Raw genomic sequence first — 27,787 nt, forward strand, 5'->3', positions numbered from 1 at the left:
CACTGTAGCATTGATAGCTCCAGGAAAACTGTGATCTGATAGTGTTCTACTGCATTATATTCCAAGAACAGTCTTGTGGGAAGTCCTTGCACAGGAAAACAGTCATATCTGTACTAATTAAAACATTGAACTACATCAAAAGGAAGAGGAAATGACTTAATCAACCATCTAAAAGCTTCATAATAGCACTTGAGTCAGAATGTGATGCCATACTGTACGATCATATTTACTCAAGTCTAACGCTCACCTAAGCCTGTCTGTGCTGTTGGGCAAGAAATCCTAAGTTGGGACAGAGGAGGGAGAAGCAACAATAACTGTGAAAAGGCTGGTGGGAAGGCCGGTTGCAGGAGTGCAGATTCTCTCCTGCCTTTTCATTACCATCACCACCTCGCATTCCATTCAACAGCATTTTTTGTAATGCACTCCTTCAAAATTTAGGTGTGCATTAAATTTCATGGTGTATTATACTTGAGTAAATATGGAGTATTTTGAAGTGTACTGGCTTACCGGAGAAGTTACATTAAAGTACTTCTATGGGTCAAGGCATAAAATCCAGATGTTTACAAGGCACAAGGAAACAGCAGAGCTTAGTGAGCAGAAGTGGCCATATGACCTGGCATTCATCGAGGATATTACTAGGTACTTGTCTAAATTCAATGTCAGATTGCTAGGAATCTGACATTGCACACTGAAGCAGATAAAGTGATGTTTCAGCTGTGAAATATAGTGTGGCAATGGGATGAGGAATACTGCTTTCAAAGACTGAAATAATAGAAACCGGATGCAACAGTATTAGAATTAGAATAGCTTTATTGTCATTGTGTTATTGTACAACAAAAATAAATCAAATTAGAAGAGGATTCCCAGGAATGACTTGACTTAAAGAATTTTCAGATTATATCCCTTATGCATACATAGCACAATTTCTCCATAAAGCTCATATGGTCAGCTTGAAGTAATCACAGCCTGTTATCAAAACTGTGAATCCACTTCCATGGTGCCCTTCTGGCCACTGCATCAATGGTGCCCTCTTTGGCTCCCTCTGTGGATCTGCACTCACTGGACGGTTCTTCTCAGGTCCTTCCCATTCAGGACTCCTCACTCCCTCCACCACTGGTAGCGGAGCTTAATTATGACTCTGATTCTTCAAAAGGCACCCCAGAAGCGACAGACTACCTGATTGAATTGGAGTTGCCTTTCCCCCATGAGTCCAATACCTTTTCTGTGTTGATGGTGCGCATGGCACGAGCCTTGAACTTACCTATGCTTTACCTACCTGCACCAATGGATGGCCCTATCTTTCCTTCAGATCAGCAGCACCCACTTGCGACCATAGTGCTGCCACTATTGCCTTATTTGCTTCAGCTAGCCAGGACACCTGACTTTCCACCAGCCTTCATCTCGGCGGTTTCAAAGTGTATAGATACTCTGTATCGCGTGGACCTCATATCTGCTGATTCCGTCATGGACATAACCCAATTTCGTAGGCCTAAGAAGCCTTTAACAACTCTGTTTGATAAAGAGTAAGAAAATTGACTCCATGGGGAAAAGGGTACGCATTTGAGCTGGCTTGTTTACTTGCCTGGCCCATTATGGGGGATACATGGGAGCCTATCAAATGTTTTATGGTCTAAGATTGCCCCCTCTCTAGACCACCTAAAGATTGGTGAAATCTTTTCAGTTAGAGGCAACAACCCTAGCCAAACTACAAAAGGATTTAGCAAAAAGTACAGCGCATTAGGCTGGTAAACTCTGCCACAGCGTGTGATTGTGCTCCTCCAGTCTGTGTCCTGTTCAGCACTTGTGAACTTGTGCTCTGAATGTTTATGATCTAAGATCAATCTGAGGTTTTGTCTTTGTTTTTCTCTTTTGCCATGAAGTTCAAAAGCACTATTAATAAAGTATTAGCCTCAGGAAAGATCTGAACATAGGCTTGTTCTCCTGAATCTTTTTCCAAATAAGTTGTTGTCATATCCTTTTAATATTCATATTTCTCTGCATGTTGAATCTCATTATTTAAAATAAACGGCTTTCTATTTTTTTTAAAGAAAGAAGATAAATGGGAAGCCAGGCTGATTTGTTCTTATCCTGCAAAGGGCATTTGGTTGACAGTGTTATCTTTTGGAAGGGGAGAAAAACAGATAGAAGGTTAGTGCTTTAAATAACAAATCGCTCGTGCTGTCATATTAAAATTAAATTGCCATTTATGAAGGTCATTTGTTGAAATTAACTTCAATTAAGCCACCATATTCTGTGGAATAGTTTCAGCTTTCTTTTGAAGAATTTGAGGTGTTTTGAAGTAACCCAGTATGGTACTAGCTGATCCATGTTACCATTCACAAAGGATTGAGATAACTACTCCTCAGGGAGTGTGCTGTGCAACATGAAAGAAGGGCGACTTGCTTTTCAACTAATAGGAACTCGTAAAGAAAGAGAAGAATTGGGCCCATGGCCAGAAAGAAATTCTCCAGCAAATTGAGCAGATATATCAATGGAATGAAACTTGCTCAAAACTTAGGCAGAGTGAGGTGGCCACTTCACTTGGCAGCTCCTAGATGATGTAGAAAAGACTATTAAGCAATCAAGCTCCTTGACGTTGGTCTCCATTAGAAATATTGATCTGTGGACTCTACAAGACAGCCTGCTCTTGGTTTCCAAGGTCAGTTTTACAATGGCACTAAATCCAAGTTAGGAAGTGGATTAAAAACGAGTTCCACTGTGGATCGCCTACACAATCACCCCAGAAACTGGTTTGAGGCTGGAACAGTAGCCACAGTATGTTGATTGCAGATCGGACCCAGGAATGTTTTTTTCCTTACTGAGGCTACCAAAATGTGCTATCGCACATATCCATGTTTATTTTGGATCAGCACTAGACTAGTACAGGGCACAGGAAATGAGAATGAAGAGGTGGAAAGTGAGAGTTCCCATGAGAATGATGTAGTTCCCTCTCTGGGGATGCTTGTTTACTTTCCAATCAGTTGTGTTTCAGCATTTTAAAAGTGTGTCAGCACTAGCAATGTCCTAACAATTGTCCACATTTTTTGGTCTCGCATTTGAGCCCTGCATGGGATATACTCTGATTTGCTGCAGCAGATTTTTTAAGCTTATTCTGGACTTTGGAGTGTATGTTTTGGAGACAGCCTACCATCAAGCTGGCTTCAAACTGCATTATAGTTCCTGTGTAGAACTGGCCCAAGCTGCTAGTCTCAGAAGGTAGTGGAAGATGGTATTCCTTCATCAATATGATGCATAGGTTTTCTTGTAGTCTATAGATAGAATGAAAGGGACCCTTTTTGGCCTTATCTTGAAGTGGCCCTATTCTTGTCACACTTTAGGAATTCAGAAAACATTTGATAGGACCATTAAAAATATTCATCTCCAATGCAAGGCATAAAACCTGACATACTGTATTCACTTCCAGCATCACATTGGAGCTTCAGCATTTGAAGTATTCCGAATGGGGGGAGGGGGCATGGCCCTTGAGATGAACAATAAATCCCATTAGCCATGCTGACTGTTACAAGCATTAAAATCAACTGTCTGCAGCCTCATATATATATAAAAAGACATTTATGGCTTCCCTTGACATCCCCTTTCCTTGTGTGTCCTCTCTTCAGATTGTAAGCTTGAGGGAGGGGAAATGTTTCTTCTTATTCTTTTTCATTCTATCTATCAAAGTGTGAAGGTACTATAAAACAAATAGCTAAATCACCAAATAGCTAAATAATGACAGTGATAAACAACTGCCACTCCATATGATGTCTGAAACTTGTAACTGTCTGACTGCCATGGAAGCAATATCAAAATAATGAGTGAAATATTGCAAAATGGAGTGAAAAAACCCATTAATATATCAAGCAAAGAGCAACAATATATAGAAGCCTATTAAGATAATAGAAAGGTGCATGTAAGGTCTCCTAAGACATTTGCCCTTCTACTGTTCTAATTTAAAACCAAAGCCACGGAGATACATGGGAGGACACGGGATTATACAAGCAATATTCTCAAGAGAAGGCAAATGTATGTTCACAAAGCATTGGGGTATGGAGGATCTTCTGATGCAAAACCTGGACTTATGAATTTATGCTCAGTCACACTTGCTGATAACATTAAATTACATGAGGAGGGTGAGTAGAAAATCAGAATGTGAAGATTTTAAATGAGAAGATAAGTTTCAAAATGGCAAATGAAAAGTCATTGAAAAGGTGCAAATTACTCAGTCCAAATAAATTCCAGTTCCACATCTACACTGAAGGAATGTAAGTGACATCTGCTCAATGGAATTTGTCAAAGGGGAGAGTCAGAACTATAACTAGCTCTACACTACTTTAACTACCATGGCAGCAACTGACCAAAGCTGAAGACAAAGGAGGAAATTAGGAAGGAAAAGGGAGAAATTAAGAGGAGAAAGAAAATGGGATATTTTAAAAGAAGTTGAAAAAGTGGGCCTTTCTCTGCCAGATCAGGATAGTTGGAAGATTAATAGCACAAAATGCTTATCACGTAGTTTGGAGTGGAGTGGTAAACTGGAGACCTGAATGGGAATATTCAGCAATACAGCACTGTGCTCCAAGCCTGACTTCTAAAATGCTCCAAGATTAGTACTGGAGAGAAAGTGGGGTATTGTAAAAGCCTCAGTGGTTAAAGTAAAGCAATGCCATTATGGTTAACTGTTGAACATTATAAAATCCTACCCAGTGTAATGTCCTTATGCCAGTGGTTCTTCACTTGTGGGCTGTGAGGACGAAAATCTGGTACGCGAGTTTCCTTCCTCTTTATTTTATTTTATTTTATTTATTTTATTTCTGCTCCTTTCACGCCATCTGTCACTTTTTCCCTGTCGCTGACCATGGCATATATTCTGTATCAGAAACTAGAGCTGATATGGTCTATCCAATGCAATGTTCTGAATCAGCACATCAAACTGAATCTAAAGTTTACCAAAAACTGATTCATAACTCCTTTGGTACTAATGTTGGAGAGTGGTCTCTGGTCAAAGTGGCCCTTGATCAAGTAGTCCTTGGTCAAGTGGTCCCTGGTCAAAGTGGTCCCTGGCCAACCTTGGCCAAAGTGGTCTCTGGTCAAGTGGTCCCTGGTCAAAGTGGTCCCTGGTCAAGTAGTCCCTGGTCAACCCTGGTCAAGTGGTCCCTGGTCAACCCTGGTCAAAGTGGTACCTGGTCAAAGTGATCCCTGGTCAAGTGTTCCCTGATCAAAGTGGTCCCTGGTCAAAAAAAGGTAGGGAACCACTGTCTTATACTGTTTTGTATACAACTGAACAATCCAATGCATATCTACTCAGAAGTAGGAACCATTAATTTAAGTGAGAGATAGGACTTTATCCTATATTATCACACCACAATCATGTTAAAGGGACAGAAGCATCCTGTGTTTGTGCTACATGGATACAGCTCAGGACAGATGCACTCATTATTTAAAATCCTTGCAGTCGCTCTATGGCATGGTTGGTCAAACTATGATCCTATTTATGTTTCACTCTTCTGCACTGTCTCCATAACCCCAGCTTCCTGCCCTATGCCCTACCCAATGTGCTCTGTGTTTTTTAATCACTTTTTATCTTTTTAAATCATAATTTTATGTTATGGTTATAGGGAGGGAGGAATTAAAAATAATAGAAAAGAAATGGGGCGAAAACACTCTGCTTGAGGAAGAAAGGAGAGGAAGAAAGAGGATCATGCCTATTGATGCCATGTGACTTTGGCATATTGGCACAGAAGCGGGAGGGACCTATTGTACTGAGGTAAGTAATAGGAAGGCAGTGCTATCTGTAGGCACTGACAGGCTTTACTTACCAATAAAAGGAAGTGCTACATTCACAGAGGGAAGCAACATTGGCAGCAGGATGTACACAGTGTTGTGTTAGAGCTACGAGCAACAGTTGCAGTTATACTACTCAATTCCCATTTGAAAGTTTCGTGTGATAATGTGATATGTCCCTTAAGGAAAAAGAAACTTACAGCCTTTATTTACAGTTTGTATCCAAAACTAGAAAATATGGTACCTTACTTGGTGAAACTATTACAGTGTTCTCCATCAGGAAAGGATTATGGGCTTCTATGGCTGATCATGTACACTGCAAATCTAAATGAATCCTGGCTCCAGTCCTATGTACACTTACTCAATAAGCCTTGTTGAGCTCAGAGGGACTTAAATAAACATTCACACAGTGTCTGGTTGTAAGGCTTTTAAATCTAGACCCTTCATAATACCAAAGGGATTTCGATTTACTTGTTTTGAAGACATTCTGATTTGATATACCGTTGTAAGAGGGGCTATTATGTATTCCAGAGTCCCCAGTTGAAGTCAAAGAATGAAAAGTTTAGCTATACCCTTTATTTAAAACTGAATAGTAGCTTTGTTAAGGTGGCAGATATGTTACAACAGAATGGCTTTGCCTTCATCGTTACCAGAAAGGCATGAGGACTGAGATATGGCAGTTATATTTATAGTTAGTCAAAAGTCAGATGAGCAACCAGATAACAATTTCTAATTTAGGGTATAACCTCTTTATCCACAAGGGATACAAGCCTGAAATTACTGTGGAATCAGGAAACTGTAAATAATAGAGAACTCTGGTAGTAGTTACCATAGAATTGCCCTGGAGGACTTAGACAACTCTTAAAGCGACATTCTTACTAGAAATTTAGGCCCCTTCCACACAGCTGTATAAAATCCACAGTGTGGACTCAGATAATCCAGTTCAAAGCAGATATTGTGGATTATCTGCCTTGATATTCTGAGTTATATGGCTGTGTGGAAGGGCCCTCAATAGATCCTCCAACATGATTCTATGATAACTTCTGGCAGAAGCATACTATAGAAATATTGTTGGGTGGCTAACATGAGGCCAAGCCAAAAAATTACAACAAGGCAAAAAGAATACAAAAATACAACAATACATCAAATAAAATATAATAAAATATAACAAAAGAAAATAATACAAGATAAACACAGGATATAACATAAAATAACAAAAAAAAATTAAGCAGAGTAGGCAGGGCCAATTACAAAGGATAGAATTTTAAAACCCTGGGTGAGATGGATGAGTAGGGTAGTGTATCTGGTGGGAGGATTTAGATGGGACAAACAATGGGGTTTAATTTTACTAAAGGGTGTGATAAAGTGCATCGAATGGCATTTTGTACTAAGTCGGTCAAAGTATGGGGATTTGTTGTTCATTCCTCAAAGGCATGAAGATCCTAGAAATTTCCTAGAGAATACAAAATTCCTCAGATGCAGGTACGTGAAGCCATTGGTACCAGTCCCACAGGTATGGAGTTATACTTGATAATCCTAGCAACTGTCATATGAAGGTGTAGGCTTCTTTATAACAATATGTTGTTATTGCATTTAGATATCACTTTAAGTAGCACTGGCCCATTCTATAGAATCATGAGATTGAAGGCTGGAGAGGGATTTGGAATACAGGCAGTCCCCAAGTTACAAACAAGAGAGGTTCTGGAGGTTTGTTCTTAATTTGAATTTGTATGTATGCCAGATTAAGTATTAATTTTAAGTGTTACTCCAGTTATCTTTCTGTCTATCTATTTATCTTTGACTAGCATAGGGAAGGGTTAATACAACTATGGTATGTGTTTTGCTATCTGTGCCCTGTTCAGAAGATTTCACTTCACTTTCTATCCCTGTGATAATTGCATTTCAAAAAAAAAAATTGGCTCGTGGAAGCAAGGATTGGTGAGAAAGCTTCAGTGGAGACATTGTTTCCCCATGATAACTCTTTCAGGAGTCAATTTCCTGTCTGAAGGTTAGATTTCTCTCACTTCCTGCTGTCTCACCCCCTGTTTCTAATTATGAGTCGTTTTTAAATTGGGGACTACCTGTACTTTGGTTACGGAAACAGACCAAGACTTCCCAAGTTAACTGAAGAAGAGTGCCCATACTACATCCCTCTATGTGCTAAATGTTGGTATCATATATATAATTGGCTACAAGAGTTTCTTCTTTTCCTGGAATCTCACCAAGGACCAGCAGTTGGGACTTGTGTACAGCCCAGGGACCATAACACAGTGTCTGTCAAAGCCTTGTGCACAGTTCTGGAGGTGCCATAAGGGTCTACAGTTATATAAAGATAATAGACATCAGCATATCCATCGTCCTAATTTTTTGCCTATGTGAGTGAAACTGGATTCTGCCCAAGCATCTCCATCCTCCTCTAGATAAATAAAAGGTGATGCAGAGAGACTACAGCATTAGAAAGGGTTTTTCCACAAGGGGGAGGAGTATCCCAGCAAAACCGCATGGGCAGGATGTAATATTATTGTCCATGTTTTGGAAGCTCTCAGCTTGTTAGTAACCACGAACATAAGTTTAGTTTAATGGGTCTCCTCTAAGAATAAGGCTGAGTCCAACCCAATGTGTTGTTTGTGTCAACAGCAGATGTGACTATTTCCCATAATTATTCCGTTTCCTATTCATAATCTGCAACTGCATGTTAAAAGCATTTTTGGAAGCAGTTTGGTTTCACTCAGTTAGAACACACTGCTTGTAATTGTTAAGATAACATATAAAAATGGAAGATTGCAAATGTAGACTAAATGTATTCATTTCAGTCATTTAATTTAAGTGAAGCCAAGGGAAATGCAAAACCCAGTTTGTTGAAAATGGCCTCAGTGTCTGAGACAAACTCCCTGCACAAAGCTGTTAGGTTTACAAAGCATGCTTCATGGTCTGTAAATAACCAATTTTATGTTTGGGGAAAATGCATTATAAATTCTTCTCAAAGCCTTCAGGAAGACCTGCTTCCTAGACATAAGTTTTAGTTCTGGATTGTTCTTTGTTTTCAGATGTGTGTATGCCATTGTCCTCATGATGAAGATAGGGTATCTCTAAATGTTTGGAGAGAGTGCAGCAAATCTTTGTGTGTTTTGTGTCAAGAGACATACTACATCTTCCATGTTGTCCTTGTTAATGGAGGCCAGTTCATGAACCATCAAGGCTCTTATCACAATACATCTCTAAGTGATGAGTCATTCACCTATGAAAGAGAGCATTAAAAGGGTCATTTGATACTATACCCTTATGTTTCCATATTAACTGCTATGTGGCGTCATCATGTGGAGGTGTTCTAGGATTTGTGGTTTGGTCTCAGACATTAGATGAGCTCCAGACCGAGGACTGTGAAGGCCCCACTTCATCTGCCAATGCCAGAATTCCATGGCAGATAATGTGAAATTATAATGCTATACTTGTGTGCTGTAAAGGACCCAAGGTTGTGGGCTGCTGGTGGTAGGCTTCTCCTTGCCCTGATTACCAACAACAACAACAACAACACTTTATTTATATTCTGCCCTATCTCCCCAAGGGGACTCTGGACCGATCACAGTACTTACTTTTACTTACTTAGGTGATCTCTCGTAGTCCGAGGATGATGGCCCTCCAAGTGTAGTGTCCTGGCGGTGGGTCCGTAGGTGATCTGCATCTTCTCCCACAGATAGGTTTCCAGGTGGAAGGCAGTCCCGGTTGGGGTTGGCTTGACGTGCCTTCCTCTTGGCACATTTCTCTCTTTTGCCCTCCATTCGTGCCTCTTCAAATTCTACAGCACTGCTGGTCACAGCTAACCTACAGCTGGAGCGCTCAAGGGCCAGGGCTTCCCAGTTCTCAGTGTCCATGCCAGAGTTTTTAAGGTTGGCTTTGAGCCCATCTTTAAATCTCTTTTCCTGCCCACCAACATTCCGCTTTCCATTCTTGAGTTCGGAGTAGAGCAACTGCTTTGGGAGACGGTGGTCAGGCATCCGGACAACGTGGCCGGCCCAGCGGAGCTGATCGCGGAGGACCATTGCTTCAATGCTGGTGGTTTTTGCTTCTTCCAGCACGCTGACATTTGTCCATTTGTCTTCCCATGAGATTTTCCAGAGGCAGCGCTGATGGAATCGTTCCAGGAGTTGCATGTGACGTCTGTAGACAGTCCATGTCTTGCAGGCGTATAGCAGTTTTGGGAAGACAATAGCTTTATAAACAAGCACCTTGGTATCCCTATGGATGTCCTGGTCCTCAAACACTCTCTGCTTCATTCGGAAAAAAGCTGCACTCGCAGAACTCAGGCGGTGTTGTATTTGTCAATGTTGACTTTTGTGGAGAGGTGGCTGCCAAGGTAGCGGAAATGGTCAACATTTTCTAATGTTGCACCATTAAGTTGTTCTGGCATTGGAGAGGGATTGGCTGGTGACTGCTGGAAGAGCACTTTGGTTTTCTCGATGTTCAATGACAGGCCAAGCTTCTCGTAAGCTTCTGCGAAGGTGTTTAGATCACAGTACAGTGCCATTTTGGATAGACAATATAGAGACAGATAGAAGGAGGTCGACCAACATCCAGCTTTTTGGTGCCTTGGAAGGTTTGTGCTTGATATCCAACCACAGGGGGGTGCTGTTGCTCCATCCTCTATGATGAAGAGCTGTCAGGACTTCCTTCTTCCTTTTGGTCACTCGGCATTTCCTGTTTTTTTTAAAATGGTGTTGTAAAATACCTCCCCCGCTTGTTTTAGCAGTACCTAATTTCTCTAATTACAGCACAAGCTGTTTTCAAACTGCCTAGGTCAACAGTAAGCTGGGCTTGACAGTTGGCAGCTCATGCCAACCTGGGGCTTCAAACTGGCAAACCTTTCGGTTGGTAGAGCCTATCATTGCTGGTGATTTACCAGCTGTGCTAAACCTCAGCCCTAAAAACAAAGAACCTATTGAGCCAAGACCAAAAGCTATCTAGTCCGGCGGTTTTGCCTCCAACAACTAATGTGGTGCATGTGTGCAGCCAGTATGTATATGTTCCAAAATCTGAAAAAGATCTCAAATCCTAAACACTTCTGGTCCCAAGCATTTTGGAAAAGGGATACTCAACATATACACCTCTGAAAAACTTTCTATGGCAAGAATATCATTGGTTTCCCTCCAATGACTTTGGAAATGGAATCCTAGGCAAGTGTTTGGTCCGTGAATCTTCTTGCAGCACAGCAGTGCAATGAAGGTACACTTCTGGGAAAGAAAGAAAACTTGGAGTAGTTACTTTCTGGTTCAGGACACTGGGGTTTGCGGTCCAAAAATGTAGCTTTCCTGAGCTCTGCTTGGTCTACTATCCACGGCTCTCTCATTCTTCAAATGCCATGAAGATAGTTAGGTGGGTGGATCTAGATGAATTATTTCAGATAAGCTAATCATGTTTTACCATATGATCAGCTTTCTTTGTAGTTTTCCCCTCAAGCTGTGGATCAGCCTGCATGTACACACACAGTTAAAATACTTAGCAATGCATAAGAAAATGAGTGGTTTTCTCAAAGGATAAGAAATGTGGGAAAGGTGGCAAACGAGCTGGCAGCCCTTTGCTTACAAAGCCTCTGATGTAGCTGCTGGTAGCAATAATTAACACGAGAAATAGCTGATAATCAAAAAAGCCACATGTAATTCAATTATCTTTTCCCTCTGTCAGTTTGGTAGGTGTTAATCAGCTCCTGTCACATGGCAGTGAAATGCTTCCTTGCCTCAGATCTCATTTGGAAATGCATGAAAGATAATGTGGTGCCGTGAAGGATTAAAACCCTTTTCAAAAGTTGACAAGTTAATGGAGCTTTTTTTTTAAAAAAACAAACAAACAAGATTTGTTTGAATGATGTCAAAAATAAAAGGGAATCAGGATATGCAGATATATGACAAATGAGCAAAACTCTGATGAGGTGACCAGAAATGAATGACTTCTGAGGAGGTGATGGTTTCAGAATGAAGATGAGAAAGAGATTTTATGTGCATACATGCATGTGTATGCACATGTGTGTATCTCCCTCAGAGACAAAAAAGTACCATGATACAACAAAACCTATAGTTCTTAATTGACTTAAAAGTAAGCCTTTCCATAAAAGTCAGCAAAGATAAAACATGGCAGCGATGCTCTTCATCTCCTGAAAGAAATACAGATCATTTCAGGTCCTTTCTCTATGGTCTGAATTTCCCCATTGAAATTGAGCCTTTGTGTTTCCTTCTGCTTCTTTCTTTGATGGATGATATTTTAAAAATGCTTGCAAAGGTTTGCATTATATGCTCATATTTTATTATCAGAAAGACTTCTAATCTAGCAGAGGTTTCTGATAACAGAAAACAAAAGAAGTGCGTAGCTGTGAGTTTTCCGGGCTGTATGGCCATGTTCTAGAAGCATTCTCTCCTGACGTTTCACCCACATCTATGGCAGACACCCTCAGAGGTTGTGAGTTCTGTTGGAAATGAGGCAAGTGAGGTTTCTGTGAAATGTCCAGGGTGGGAGAAAGAACTCTTGTCCACTTGAGGCATGTGTGAATGTTGCAGTTGGCCACCTTGATTAGCATTTAATGGCCCTGCAGCTTCAAAGCCTGGCTGGTTGCTGCCTGGGGGATCCTTTGTTGGGAGGTGTTACCTGGTCCTGTTTGATTCTTGTCTGGAATTCCTCTGCTTTTTGAGTGTTGTTCTTTATTTACTGTCCTGATTCTAGAGGTTTTTTTAAAAAAATACTGGTAGTCAGATTTTGTTCATTTTCATAGTTTTCTCCTTTCTGTTGCAATTGTCCACATGCTTGTGGATTTCAATGGCTTTTCTATGTAGCCTGACATGGTAATTGTTAGAGTTGCCCAGCATTTCTGTGTTCTCAAATAATATGCTGGGTCCAGGTTGGTTCATTGGGTGCTCTGCTATGGCTGACAAAAGAAGTTTTTGGTGATAATCAGTTTGCACCTGTACTCTCTGACGCATTGAACATCATGGGAGGTGGCACAAAATATGCATCCTGAAGTAAGGAAGATGAAATGGGGAAAATCCCTTCTGCTTCTGTTACCTAAATCCTTGGCTAGATCAAAAATATGGTTGGATACATAGTATGGTTGGATACATGCTAGCATGGACCATTTATTCATTGGAAAGTAACATATTTCCACCTAGTATAGCACTATAATATGGCGTTCAAACTTCTAAGGCCTGGTAATAATTCTGAAAGTTCTTATTCCTCAAGAAATGAAAGCCCTTCACTAACTACATTTAGAGATTTTGTTGACACAGCTTCTAACGTATTTTAATCTTCTAACGTAATCAATTTGCTCACTTAGGTCTATTATCACAGTTCATTTCAGTCTCACTGAATCTAACTTAGCCCCCTTCTACATTGCCCTATATCCCAGGTTCAGATCCCAGATTATCTTCGTATCCCAGATTATATGGCAATGGAGACTCATATAATCCAGTTCAAAGCAGATAATCTGGGATCAGATCCTGGGATATAGGGCAGTGTAGATCCAGCCTTAGAGTTATCCTTAGTTAGAAGTATGAGCCCTCTTTGCTTTGATCTGGATTTACTTTCCTATTTGATGCCAGGCTGTTATTGGGCAAAGCCAACTCTTCACAAAGAATGGTTGTGTTCCTGAATTTAGGTCTAGGTTCTATCATGCATTCCAAGCTATCTCCATGCTTCCGCTGCACACTAATGGCATATATTGTAATACAGAGACACAATCTCCATTCTGATTTAGAGCTTTTGGTGCATATATTTCATAATGTTGTACTTTGTCACTTCATCATAGTGTGGAAATGACTTTTTGCAATCAAAGGCTATGTCAGTAGGGGTCATCCTCTGGCTGATAGGGTCTTCAACAGGGTCCTGGTGGCAGCTGACTGTTGTTTTGGTTGTGGAAAACTTCTATGGATTGGTCAAGTTTAAGACTGGGCACAGATAGGGATAGTTTATGGGATTATGGGGCAGTGTAGAAGGGGCCTGAGAGGAACCATCCAGCTTTGGCTTAAAATTCTCAGGTTACCACCACCTTCTGAGGCAGTGTTTCTCGACCTGTGGGTCCCCAAGTGTTTTGGTCTACAACTCCCAGAAATCCCAGCCAATTTACCAGCTGTTAGGATTTTTGGGAGTTGAAGGCCAAAACATCTGGAGACCCACAGGTTGAGAACCACTGTTCTGAGGGAATGTTCTGAGTGACCTTGTAATATAAGCAAAAGAAGACTGTATTCATTTTTGGTTCTGTCATCATAGTGAGAGTTTTATCAATCAATACAGAAGCAGTTAGTAAGGAGAACAAATTTCTAAATTTGCCAGTAAGAGATGGATTGCAAAATAAATTGTATAGTACAGAGCAGTGGATATCAAACTTTCAGCCGCAACTCGAAGTTTTGTGTCAGGAGACATTGCCATCAGATGCGTACTTTTTTAAGTCGGTATATTCTTATTCTGTTAAGGAGGCAAATTATGATCTGTCTGCCTTGGTTCTAATCTCTTTCTCCACCTGCATGCTGCTCTCCAGATTTACTCTCCGCTTGTATCCTTCATCTCAAACCTTTGCTAGGATGGGCCAGCAGAGAGCGCTGCTCACTTGCTGGTCCACCATCTCCTCCCGATACACTCACCCTGGTTTCGGAGTCCTTCTCCCATTTCACAAGTCACTTTGTACTGCACTCTCCTATGAAGGTGCCCTTTCCAATATCTCACTCCCACTGCCAACAGGAGACTTTCAATTAAACCCAGTGCAGGTCAGCTCTGACAAGCAGCCTGCCTTGTAAATCGAGAAGGTTATCAACTGAAGTCTACCTGAAATGCTTTAAAAGGGAGGCGAAGAAAAGCCTGGAAGGCTTTCCCCCCCTATTGTGATTCAGTGCTTTCCAAAGCAGTTGCTGCTGCTGCTTATCTTCAACCTATCTCCTCCTCCTCCCACCTCCTTCTTGGGATATTTCAAAGCAGATGCAGAATGCTCATTATGGGAAGACTATTGGCGTTTCTTTCTGTACCTTGAACCAGAAAGAAACCAGCTGTTATTTAGAACCAGGCTCCTCTTATTCCAGATGTATTGGGCTACAATTCCAATCATCTCCAACCAGCATGATCACATGAAAAATCCAAGTTTAAATGATGCTCCCCTCCACACCAATTACTTCATCACACTAGAGAAAAAAATCCACTTAAAATCCGGTTTCTGCCTCCTGCAGAATCCCGCCGTTTGTAGCCTAGAGAGGAGCTTTTAACAGCCTCACTAAACTACAATGGACTGTATGCCTGTGAAACGTGGACTGTCTACATGCAACTTCTGGAATGATTCCATCAGCGCTGCCTCTGGAAAATCCTGCAAATCTCTTGGGAAGACAAGCGGACAAATGTCAGCATGCTGGAAGAAGCAAAGACCACCAGCATTGAAGCGATGGTCCTCCGCCATCAACTCCGCTGGACTGGCCACATTGTCTGGATGCCTGACCACCGTCTCCCAAAGCAGTTGCTCTACTCTGAACCCAAGAATGTAAAATGGAATGTTGGTGGGCAGGAAAAGAGATTTAAAGATGGGCTCAAAGCCAACCTTAAAAACTGTGGCATAGACACCGAGAACTGGGAAGCCCTGGCTTGTGAGCCCTCCAGCTGCAGAATTTGAAGAGGCACGAATGGAGGGCAAAAGAGAGAAACGTGCCAAGATCCCTCGTTGTCCAAGTAGGATAATCAGTAGGATAAACAGTTTCTCTTGTACATTAGTTTTTATGTTTGTTAGTTAGATTTGTTTTTGTGTATATGTCTTGTGTGTATCAATATTAGTTTGCTTGTTTTATTTTTTTTGTGTTTATTTATATATATTGTTTTGGTATTTGAAGTAGATATGTAGTTGTATTGTATTAAGTATTAGATGTAGAGGTAGATGAGTAGTCTTTTTTTAAAAAAAACAAACAAACCCAAAACTTTATAATTTGTTTGCCCATGAATGCAGAATAACTTTTTTCATTTCAATAAAAATGGAAAGGAAACAAATAAAATTCAATAAAACGATTATATCCAAAAGACACATTTAAATTCAAAAAGGCAAAATAGTCAGAGCAGATCTGTGGTGTACACTAGTCATGCCTGGGAAGGAATAATATATATATATATTAGGAAAGAAAATAAGGATTCTTTTAATTCTTTTGCACCATTTTTCTTTTCAGGCACAGTGAGCCAAGCTAGCATGCAAATATGTCATCATCAGCCTCTGCCTTTAGCCTTGCCTTGCTTGTCTGGTACAGGGAATTGTGTCAAACATCTGAAAGGCCAAACATTCAAAATCTGCTTCAATTTAAGAGGTGATAAGATTGGGGGAAATTGAGCTCAGGGAAAGCATCCTCCCTTCTCAGTTCCATAGAGCTTTGTCCTTTTGGAAAATGGCATTCATAACCTTTTGGAGATCATAACTTTTAGAAAAGCATGATCTTTCAGAGAAGAGCCAAAAACCCTTTAGAGTAGAATCTTTTCTTATGGTATGCAACCAGATATAATTATGCAAGACAATGTTTTCAGTTGTTAGACTGAATAATCTATTATCTCTGATCTGTTAGGAAAATAGAGATTTGCCAGTGCATAAAACAGCAGAACTTTAGAAGTGTTTTTCAGTGCCCAAATATATATACTCTCCCATTAAAAACTTGTTTTATATCATGCATTCAAGAGACAAAAATGAAGTAGACTTGGATAAAAATAAGGCATTTTTGGTTTACTCACAACCTTCATGTGTTCAGTATACACAGGTAAAAAACTTAGCCCAGTTTCAGATATTTTTGCGATAAATCTCTGTGCCATCCACCCAGGGCATCTTTCTTGTAACGAAATAGCTATCTACAGGTCACACAGTCAAAAGGAGAGAGGGGGCATGTGGTCTGCAGCCCCTTTTGCAACTTCTCAGAAACCATAGAGTAATGGAAGGTTCATACCAGAACATACATACAGGAGACAATAAGCAACAGGATCATAGATAAAGATTATTAGTGAAGGCTTGAAGAAGGCTGTCATTTCCAACAATCCTTACAGGATGCTTGGAAGGAACTAAAGGCTTTTGCCAGACATTAAAATCTCATGAATGCATATTACATGTTGTTGTTGTGTGTCTTCAAATAATTTCCATCCTATGGCAACCATAAGGCAACTCTATTATAGGGTTTTCTTGGTAAAATTAGTTCAAAGAGGGTTTATTACTGCTTTCTTCTGAGGCTGGGAGAGGGTGACTTGCCCAGTGGGTTTCATGGCTTAGCAGGGATATAAATCTTGGTCTCCAAAGTGCAGTCCAGTGCACTATACCATACTGGCTCCATGTGAATTGTAATTACATACCCTTCAACATTTCATAGCTGAAAGCTAGCACAAACATCCTTCTTCCCCCAAGTACACTAGCTGCCCTGGATGTAGTAATCCTCATTTTTAAATATGCATATGTTTCCACGGTGTACTTGTGCGTACTATAGCTGCTGCTGCCGCCTCCACCTCATTCCGTTCCCTTTGAGCTTTGCCCAAGTATCAGCTCATGTTCCTCAGTCACCCAATCACTTGCTGGGGCAGCTGTGTCTGCCTGGACTGAAACGTAATCATCATCAATGTGGGCAGCTCCACCCAAAGCACTGCTACCCAGCATGGTTGGTGAAGGTTTGGCAACTGAAGTAAGCCTAGGAGAAAGCCGAAAAGAGAGAGAAATTGCATTATTTTGAAAGGAGTTTAAAAAGTGGGTGTGCTCCTGCAACATTGAGATGGTAAGAGGATATGAAAGAAGTACAATAGACTCTTGCTTATCAGATAAAACAGGGCTGACAGAACGTTGGATAAACAAAAATGTCAGATAATACGCTAGACATCTAGAATACTAATGACAGGGGCTCAAAGAGTAAAGGCAAGGCACGGTTTTGGGGCTAGAACCCCAGCAGGAAGTGCTCAGATGTGGAAGAGGAGCATGGAAATCACAGACAGAAGGAGGGAAGACGCTTCTGGTCCTGCCTCTTTTCCTCCCCCTCCCCCTCCCCCTTGTCTTGCCTTTTGCGCTTATTAGGAATGGAGAGAGAGTTGGGGAGCACTCCTTTAATTGAAGGGGAAATGCTGGAGGAAAAGGGAGGCATAGGATAAGAGTGTCAGATAAGATAGAATGTTGGATAAGTGAAGGTCGAATAAGCGAGACTCTACTGTATAGCTGTCAGGGGCCTATCCGCATAATGTTGACGTTGCTACTTTGGTGTAGAACTTGGTATACTCTGCTAGATTGCTCCAATGCTGTAGTTCAAGGATGTTATGGATTGTTAGGGATTCCTCATCTTCAGAAGAGGAAGGGGAGCAGGAAATTGTTCAGGAATTGGAAGGAGAATTGGAATCAGACAATGAAGTCTTGCAAGTGCCCACATTTCTGGAAAGGTGAAAGGAAACAGAGCACAGACAGCATTCAGCTAGAATAGCTGCTAGAAACGCCGAGGTAATTGGGAGCTGCCCTAGCACCTCCTGCGTGGGGAAATGCAGGGCTATAAATCAGAAGTAGGAGCAGTTAGCTTTCGCTGGTCACAAACTACTCTGATGCTAATGTTTTCGCTCCAATTGTACCTACTTCAAGTCTGCTTCTAAGGATTTAGTGATCTTTGCCCGTTGTCTGATGTAAGACTGCTGTTTCTTTTGGACTTTATCAGAGACTTGAGTTTGTGTCTGCATTAAGACTTCCTTGCTTTCTTTGGCATTTTCACCTGCATTTGCTGTTCTTTTGTGTTTGCTGAAGTAAAGCATTTTTCTTTTACTTTCAACGTTGTAATAAGGCTGTTCTTGAGGGGCAAATCAGGACATGGATAGAGATGAGAATAGTACTTGTTATTATTCCTTTTCAGATTAAAAAATGGATTTCCTGGCAATCATGAAAATTCCACTGGGAAGAATAATAGAACAAAGAGAATACCAATTTCTTTCTGGTATTCAGCATCCTGGAATGTTATGGAGGAATTATTTTGCAGAGAAAAATATATGAATTGTTGGGTGAAAAATCTATTTCTTCTTCAGAAAATGGGTTACCTGCACCAAAACATACTAACAGTTCTTTTATGTGTGTGTGCACAAATCCCACATATTATCCTCTGCAGAATAACTCCTTTGCCACACTCCAGGATGTTGGAATAAATGGAGAAAACTGCAGAATAATATGTATTTTTCTCACAGTATGGAGAAAACAACTGTAATTATTTACTCACATATGCAAGGATGAACTAGTCAAGGATTCATATAACTAGTTGAATAGAGTCTGAAACACTCAATGCAACAATCCTTCTTTCCACCACCTTTCATGAGAATAAACCACGATGCATTTCATGTCTCTGCTAAGGTTCAGACTAAAACATGTAGTCATCACATGCTAAGCTGATGTTAGCCTGCTCAGAGGCAGGGTTTGGAGAAGTTACTTTTTTGGATTACAACACTCAGCATAAAAATAAATAGCAGCATCCTGAAAAGCAATATTATCCCCAAAGGCAACATTTCTGAAGATTGCCAGAACTTCTTTCAAACTCAGCCCCCCTAAACATGCAGATAGAGCTAAGTATTTACACACTGAAGTCAATAGAAAGTGGTTTGGTCTAAAAATTTAACATGATGCTTCATGTGCTGGAGGCTGAAAGAGACAGCTTTGGCCGTATCTAAACCACCAGCTGTACTTGGAATTAAAAGTCCCAGCATGCAGCATGCTCCGTAAGCATCACAGCAGCTTTTCCTCTAATCTGTCCTGATGCTGCTGCATAAACCAGTCTCTTTCACTGCTACATGGTGAGTGGCAGCCTGCACGGGGGAATTAGCTGTGGGTGGAGGAGCGGGTTTTCTCAAGCCTGGCACTGGCTTCATGGAAGGACTTTGTCATTGGCGGTCTCTTGTGCAGACACAGCTGCTGGCTTATATCAGCCAACCTGCTTATCGAATATGGACACGAAAAAATGTCTCTGGCCAGTTTTAATTAGGGAATGTCATTTACCAGTGGCCAAGAGAAAGCCTCTGTAGAACAAATCAGCCAAATGGAGATGCGTGTCAGTGGTAGAGTCCAAAATTTGAAGATACTGCAACATTATTCGATGAGACAGAGTGTGAAAGAACTAGTTTATAAATGGGGTGGGTGAAGATAGTGGTATGAAATGGAGTAATTTATTTTGAACTCATGTTTTATTAATTTACTGTTCAAATGTAAGAGGTTCATTATTTGTGAAGATTATGATGACTTTGCCTACTAAAAGGAATTATGGGACTATATTATAGCCTTGCTGTTAATCTGATCCAGTGGTTACCATTTCCCCCCCAAGAAACCCTGGAAACTACAGGCAGTCCCCAAGTTAAGAACAAGATAGGTTCTGTAGGTTTGCCCTTAAGGTTTTTTTTATTTGTGTCAGGAGTGACTTGAGAAACTAAAAGTCACTTCTAATGTGAGAGATTTGGCCGTCTGCAAGGACATTGCCCAGGGGACGTCTGAATGTTTTTAACGTTTTACCATCCTTTGGGAGGCTTCTCTCACATCCCCACATGGGGTGCTGGAGCTGACAGAGGGAGCTCATCTGTGCTCTCCCTGGATTTGAACCTCTGACCTGTCAGTCTTCAGTCCTGCCGGCAGAAGGGTTTAACCCACTGCTCCACAGGGGGCTCCTGAAGTTGAATTTGTATGTAAGTCAGAACATGTATCTGTCTGTCTGTCTGTCTGTCTGTCTGTCTGTCTGTCTATCTATCTATCTATCTATCTATCTATCTATCTATCTACACACACACATACATACACACTTCAGATCACATAGGGAAAGATTAACACCAGTGTGGTGGCTCGTCTGTGCCCCTGTTCAGAGGATTTCACCTTACTTTCTGCCCCTGTGAGAATTTGTGTTTGGAAAATGTGGCTTGTTGTGGAAACAAGGATTGGGGATAAAGTTTCAGTGGATACATCTTTTCCCCATGAAACTAACTCTTTCAGGAATAAATTTCTCTTCTGAGTGGTAAATTTCTCTCACTTCCTGTTGTTTTACCTCCACTCTTAACTATGACTCATTTATAAGTCAGATGTTTGTTGTTCTGTGAAGAAGGCAATACCACTTTTGAGCCCTTTGTAAACGACTGTTCCCAGAATTACTGGGAGACACCATGGCCATGGTCTCAGATCATGATTTATAGGTGGATAGGTCTAAACTGAATAGAACAAAATGGACATGAATTCCATTGTCCTCTGAATCAAACAGTGATCCACATACCAGAAATCAAAATACAAATGGAGTCTTTCTTATCCGGAAATCTGAAACACTCCATAACCCTTATTTTTTTGGCCACTATCTGCCTTTTTTCCTACTTTCTACAGGGGCCTAGTATAAATTGAGTTCTCCTCACCATCTTCTTTTTCTCCCATCAGAGATTCTTAAGGTTAAACTCAGCGTCCTCCATGGACGTTATCCCTTGCACCCCCCTGCTCCCCCCGTTTCTAGACATTCGTAAAACAGTAAGGAAATGATGTATGACGGAGCCCAACCCATGATGCATGGAGACTTCCTCCCTAAGTTTGTCGTGCCTCACCAGGGAAGTGTCTGGAAACCGGGGTGAGGGAGGGGTGAAGAGGATGGGTAGAAATAGTCTTCTGAACTCAGGATTCGCTATACAACTGGAAAAAATGGGGAAAACATGTGGGATGGGATCTGTTAAATTTGCCTGTGTTGAATCGCTTCAGTGATATTGAGTATGGGACATTCCTATGGGATGTCTCCTACCAAGCATTGACATTTCTCTCTCAAAATCCTGCTTTTTCATGAGCCTGGCATGGTAATTTTTTAAAAAAGAAAATTGTAATCATTAAAAATACCAAAATTTCAAAATATCACCACTTTGTTTTTCCTGTCTTTTCTCCTTCATAATAATATTGGTTTTTAAAATTGTGCTATGGCTAGCATGCGAAATTGGGAGGAAGGAGGGGATGCAGATCAATGTCTCCTCTTTCCTTGGGAGTCACAGAATTGGAAGGGAAAGTTTCGAAAGTGGTGTTTCTCTTCCCAGATTAATGCCTCCTCTCCTTTCAGGAGTCGCAGGATTGGAAGGGACAGTCTAGTATCCCCAAATGTTTTCCCCCCAAAGTTTTTTTTAAAAAATTGAGTGGGCAGAGAAAAGGCAAGAAAGAATAACATATGATGGGATCTGAGAAAGAATATGATTTGCTTTCTAATGCTACAGGACATAACACCATGGATATTTGCCCCCCCCCCCCATGTGATAATATTCAATATCTTATTCACTATGTCTTATACAAACAGGAATTCCATAATTAGAAAAAAAAATCTGAAAAAAAATCTGATCCCAAGCATTTTGTATAAGGGAGAATCAACCTGTATATCTATATAGTTATATTCAACATATATTAATGGAAATTTGAGTTTTGAACTTTGGAGAGGAACCACGGACCTCATGATCCCATCTCTCATGGAAATACTACTGTATTATATTAAGAACCTTATGTGTCTTCTGAGAATCATAACACTTTCCTATATTTCCTCATCAGACTTTGGTAAAGTTACTTTTGGATGTCAAGTTACTTTTGAAAAAGTGGCCATCATAGCCACTTTTTCAAAGTACAGTAACCTTGAACAAATTTGCCCTTCACCCAGACTGAAGTCCCACAGAACTCAATGACACTGATTCCTAAATAAGATTATAGTCCAAGTAAACTCTGCAGTCTAATCTTATATGTATTTATACCGATATAAGTTCAATTGATCCAATAGAACTCATACTCAGTTTAGTGTGCAAAGGATCAAAACCTAGCTGCTGAGAAACCAGATTGTTTCTTTATCAGACATATACGATGACAGCATAAAGAAAACAGCTTTTATTACACACTTAGAGTGGATGACCATCTGGCTGGATCTTCTGCTCTAAGGATAAAGATGTGACAATAAATGTGCACATGTAATTAGCTTGTCGGAACTTGCACAGAGAAACATTGAATAGCAACCTCATTCTGGAAAATTAAGATGTAGCAAACAGAAATCCAATCATCTTTGGACATGCTGCCATATCTCTTCAGTGGCTTTTATCTGCATAATGCCAACTAATTCAGTAGACAGGACTCTTATCAAAAGCAGAAATAATAGCAATCTTATGACCTCATCACACTAGAGAATGAATCCACTCTAAATCTGGTTTCTGCCTCCTGCAGAATTCAGGGATTGTAGTTTAGTGAGGCTGTTAAAGGTTCCTCCCTAAACTATAAACCCCAGAAACCAGATTTAAAGTGGATTCATTCTCTAGTGTGAAGAAGTTACTAATTCTCTGTATTGGGGACCGAGGAAGTGGAATCTTCTTACTATAAGTCCTTTCTCACTGCAGAAGTATTGCACTGTGATGCCTCTCTAACTGCAATGACAACATCTTACAGGTCTGGCAGTTTGAGGATGACATTGTGTTTCCTTCTGGGAGAGCAGTAGTGTAGGAGTGTTGGGAGCAGGCCCAGCACTCCTTTAGCTTTTGTGGTACTACTATCAGTCTGCCTAGATAAACAAATATTGATCACTGCTGAAAGTAACATCTATCTCCCACTCTGTGAAAAAAAATCAACACCCACCCAGGCTGGGAAGGAGACTCTGTCCTGCTCTCTGACTACACTCTAACTACTTTTTTGTGCATCCCTTTGCCTGGCTTGGTTTTCTGGGCTAATGACTATGGTAATCTCTTAGTTTCTTGATCTTGGGACTGCTAATACGCCAGTGATTTCTCTCCTCTTTACTCTGGTGGTTTCAACAAATCTTCGAGAGTGACCAGTGCTAGCTCAGCCCAGACACAACCTAGCCCCCTATATATTACCCCGGTCATTCTCCTAACAGGCCCCTGGAAGTAGCCCGTCCCCGCTTTTGTCATTTACCTATTACAGTACTGTACCCAAATGTCGGTCCCATCCTATTTCAATTTATATCAGTCTTGACCCAGCCTTTTTAGTTGTCCTGACCCATTCCTTTTCCATGCCCTAACAAATAGACATGAAGTGCAGGCAGGATTTTTTTCTTTTAATATTTATGTGTTGTTGGGTAATGCCATGCTTATGTTGCTGTTACTGTTATTTTTTTGTTCATGTTGTGACTCTGTATGTTTTGATGTTGTTGCTTGGAAAATGCCCTGAGTCCCCCCGGGAGACAGAGTGGTATATAAATAAAGTTTTATTTTTAATTTTTAAAATCAAACTACAAACTTTAGCATCCCATAGGACGCAGCCACATAACTGTTAAAAACAATAGTTGTGCAGCTTTAACATGATGCTGCCTAGTAGACACCCCATAGTCCTAATTTCCAAAGCCCTCTGTTAGTAATCAGCTCAGACCTATTGCAAGGGTGGTCTTTCCTTTCCCCAGCAAGCCACAGAGAAAAGGTAGGAGGAAAAATGGAAAGCGAGAGAGAGGGAGGGAGGGAGAGCGAGCGAGCTGCCCACCACCAGTATAAGCAATCCTTTTTAATGTTAGCAAGCACTTCTTCACATAGAAAATGTTATATAGCAAGTCGTTGTTTCCAATTTTTGTTTTCTAGATGTGGTTGAACTTTAGTTCTCAGAAGCCCAGTCAGTGTAAGCAATAGTCAATAATTCCAGGAGTTGTAGTCCAGAAACATAGATTGGCTTGAAACTTGGAATGCACAGATATTGGGTGATGAGATACAAAGGAGAAGAGACCTCTAGAAAAATGTGTCCTGATGCTACTGTACAAGTTTTATGGAAGCCAGTCTTCCACTATTTTGCAGAACAGGAGGGGATTTTGGTAAGTACTAAAATCAAGGCACACTCATGAAATCATGATGATCCTTTTGCTGTGATTGTTCCCTGCAATGTGAAACTATCGTCCTTCAAATACATTTTTTATTCTTTCTTCTCTGCATCCCGACCCTGAAACCCATTTTTATTTTCCATGTCTTTCAGTGCATCATTTTGGTTGGCTGGCTACCTTTTCCCTCACTGCATATGTTTTAATATGCATTTGTTTTGTTAGAATTATTTTTGTTTTTTGCAAACATTGGGAGAGCTGATTATATTATTGTTTTGCTGAGCACCCAACTGAGATAGGGATGTGAGTAGAAAAGAGTTAACGTGTTCTATCAATAACATTAGCGAACAAATTTAATTTGGTTACAGTTATGTGAGAAGTGGAAAAAATTAATCAACATGTTTATACTAAATTGCCTATTAAGATAAACTCCTGAAAAGTTGAAGCTCTTACCAAAATCAATCTGAAGAATGCTGCTGGTGATTTTACTTCAGAGGAATCTTATAACTTAGAGATTAACATTAGTTTTTGCAGACTTGTGCTACATACTTGATTTTTTTAGGCCCCATTTACTCTGCCATATAATGCAGGTTGAAACTGCACTTTATGGCAGTGTAGATGGGCCATAGTAAATATCTAAGATGCTACAAGATCCTTTTTCATACTGATATTCCAGATTAACATGGCTATGTTTTTGAGTTCTATTTTCTTCATTTGTCACTGTGTTGATCTTGAGATAGAAAGTGGCATGAACGTTTGAAAAATTCTTATCCTCTTCTCCCAACATCGATCACTTTCTTTCCCTTTCCCCTTTCCTATAATAATATGTCTTTACCCCCTCCCCCCACTTTCATTAGTTTGTTGATTTACTGATTCCCTTATGGATGTCAACAAAAGTCCCAGGGTAAGAGCATCGGAATTCAGTTTCCTGGGACTGATGAAAAGCCCCTAGGATGCATTGGGTGTAGAATCCAAAGAAGACTCGTCTTTTTCAAGCTGCCCTTACTTGTCTTATATTTAAACTATTTTAGTCTTGGAATTAGTTAAACCATCCTACTCTAGCCATGAATAAAAATGAACAAAATTCCTGTGACTATTTGCATACATTAAAGAACCAGCTGGAAAACATAAAATTTGTTGGCTCTCAAGCATAGTTTCTCATTTAATTAACTAATAACTTAATTATGGAACTTGGAAGATTACTGCACCATAGTGTATTTCAGCATCGCAAGTTCATTCTCATCGAAAGCAGGCACATGCCAGCATATGCCTTCTTCCTATTGTATGATCTCTTTAGAGTGCTGAATGAACACAGTTTGTGCTCTCTACTTACCACATTCTCATGTTGACTACTTTTCCCAACACTCTCACGTTGACTACTTTTTCCAACCCATGCTTTGTCCTTCCTAGCCCATGCCCCCTTTTAATTTTTTTTTACCAGTACAAGTGCACAGTCTTGATGTCTTGGGCATTTTTACAAGAGTCCACCATTCTATGTCTTTGTAACTGTAACTGTATCATATCATTTATTTTATTTACAGTATTTATATTCCATCCTTCTCACCCTGCAGGGGACTCAGGGTGGATCATAATACACATATACATGGCAAACATTCAATGCCAATTAGACATACAACATATATAGACAGACACAGAGGCAATTTAACATTCCAGCTTTCCGGCTTCATGAGGGTAAGCTCGATTCCGGCTTGATTCTGGCCACAGAGGAAGCTGCCGCTTCACCATCCATTTATTACACCAATTCCTTTCATGGAGTACTTCCTCATTCTTCTGCATGCCACTGAAAAGTTTTATGGTGTCATAAATTAGTTAAATTAGCCTCTCCGCATAAAGCGGTACCTAAATTTCCTACTTGACAGATGCAACTGTCTTTCGGGCTGCAAAGGTCGACAGCAAGCTAGACTAATGGCTGGCAGTTCACTCCGACCTGGGCTGGCTTCGAACCCATGACCTCTCGGTCAATAGTGATTTAATGCAGCTAGTTATCAGCTAGCTGCACCACAGCCCAGTCCTTTGATTGCACAGTAGCACAGCTCTGGGTTGTTGAGTGTGTATACATTCCATCAAACCTCCCATTATAATAAATCTGGATGATATACTAAATATGGATATTGCAATTCCCAGCCTTCTACACGTAACTTTATGTTGTCAGGGGGTGATGTAGTTATCAGTGCCAAACCTGGTCTGGGATGCTGGAGCCAGCAGACCTCTGTGGGTTCCAATGAGTGACAATATTTGTGTGTTTGAATCCAGGACACCACATCACAATTGAAGGCGTGCATCCACATTCAAAAGGTAAACTTAGTTAACAAATCACCACTATTAGCACATGCATGAGTGTTGCTGAAAACATGAAGCAGTAACTGTTCCAAGAATATCTTGAAAGTAATACTCCCCATGAAGGGAGTGCTCATACAATGAAGAGAAACCAGAATAGCGCCATTAAAAACTACACAATTACGCAGTTAAATAAAATAAATGATAGGAATAATAGGAAGCAAAGATGGCAAAAGGGAGAAATAATGACTGCAGTTTGGGAACAAGAAGTGGAACGTAGAAATGTTAAACCCATAGCATCATGTGGATTCTTCCATTCTCATTGCAGCAGAATTTGTGACTTATTGCACCACTGTCAATACTGGGACAAAGTACTTTCAGGAAGCTATTCACTGGTTTCCCCAGTGTATTAAAAGCAATGGCCAAGCAGTTGAGGGAGGGGGAAACCTGCAATGCTACTGCTTTGAAATGGCGTGTGATTAGCAGTGCGAACGTTCACTGTTAACCCGGCTGCAAACGTTTGCATCAACCCTCATGCAATAATGTGCTAAATTAATGTTGAAAGGGCAACTTAATTAAATTTATCTTTAGGATAACTGATTGGCTTAACTTGCTCCTTATAGTTAGAAAATTCTGACTTCACAACTTAATTGGTTTTAATGAGTTAGTTCCTATTCACTAAAACCCAAGGAGCAACTAGCGTTGGGGCAGTTATGCGAAATGCTAATGTTAAGTATAAGTAGTTGCGGTAGAGTTCATCTCATAAGAACCATTAGATCTTTTATTTGAGCATGGCTGCCATCACAGTAACAATTCCCTATGAAAAACTAGCCTGCTGAAACTATATGAATGAGCCACTTTTCTCTTTTGTTTCCTAGTGGCTGTAGATTCCCCCCCTGCTTTTCCCTTCATTTCATCCATGGCCAGAGACAAAGAATGATATTGTTTACATC

At 40.5% G+C, this 27,787-nt stretch overlaps 1 long non-coding RNA gene across 1 annotated transcript in view; it reads left to right on the forward strand.

Moving 5' to 3' along the window:
* Positions 1-19,453: 19,453 nt before the first annotated feature.
* Positions 19,454-27,787, forward strand: part of LOC137096403 (uncharacterized) — a 68,568-nt gene continuing 60,234 nt past the window's right edge. Inside the window, exon 1 of the long non-coding RNA XR_010909442.1 lies at positions 19,454-19,548. This is a non-coding gene — a long non-coding RNA (uncharacterized lncRNA). The remainder of the gene's footprint in view (positions 19,549-27,787) is intronic.

Source organism: Anolis sagrei, chromosome 2 (genome assembly GCF_037176765.1).
Source record: "Anolis sagrei isolate rAnoSag1 chromosome 2, rAnoSag1.mat, whole genome shotgun sequence".
NCBI classification, from domain to species: domain Eukaryota; kingdom Metazoa; phylum Chordata; class Lepidosauria; order Squamata; family Dactyloidae; genus Anolis; species Anolis sagrei.